Consider the following 797-nt stretch of genomic DNA (forward strand, 5'->3'; position numbering starts at 1 on the left):
ATGATTGTGTATAGAGGAATATATTATTTTGTTTAAAAGAGTTCCAACACTGTCTGTTTTTTATGTTTTATTTATATTCCTGCAGAACTAATGTGGGATATAGAATATGGAATATACAATATATAATATGATATACAATATAAAATAAAATAAAATAAAAATGGATGGCACCATGAAAGAAAGTATTGAATGTAGATGAAATATTGAGTGTTCAATATAAAGGATCAAATATATAAATATATAAATATAAATATATAAAGGCGACTCGAGTTTCAGGGCTATTTCCCTTCGTCATGGCCGGTATGACAGACTTTAACAATATATATGTGTGTATATATATGTATATATATATATATATGCAAGAATGTCTGTGTGGTAAATAGCTTGCTTACGAACCACATGGTTTCATGTTCAGTCACACTGCGTGGCACCTTGGTCAAGTGTCTTCTACTATAGCCTCGGGTCGACCAAAGTCTTGTGAATGGATTAGGTAGAAGGAAGCTTTTTCGTCTTCTCATCCTCTCCCCTTCTCCCCCTCCTCCTCTTCCCCTCCTGTTTCTTCTCCACCTCCACCCCTTTCTTCTTTTCTATACTCGCCTGCGCGTGTGCGTCTCAGTCCGTCTTGCCTCTCTATTTATCTCCCGTTACATCAATCTCCCCTTGTTTCTAGGGTACCCAACAGAATAGGTTTACATATCTGAAAGCAAAGGAATTAGTGAGTGAAAGAGAGAGAGAGAGAGAGAGAGAGAGAGAGATAGAAAGAGAGAGAGAGAGAGAGAGAGAGAGAGAGAGAGAGG

This window comes from Octopus bimaculoides, chromosome 1, assembly GCF_001194135.2.
Source record: "Octopus bimaculoides isolate UCB-OBI-ISO-001 chromosome 1, ASM119413v2, whole genome shotgun sequence".
In the NCBI taxonomy this organism is placed as follows: Eukaryota; Metazoa; Mollusca; class Cephalopoda; order Octopoda; family Octopodidae; genus Octopus; species Octopus bimaculoides.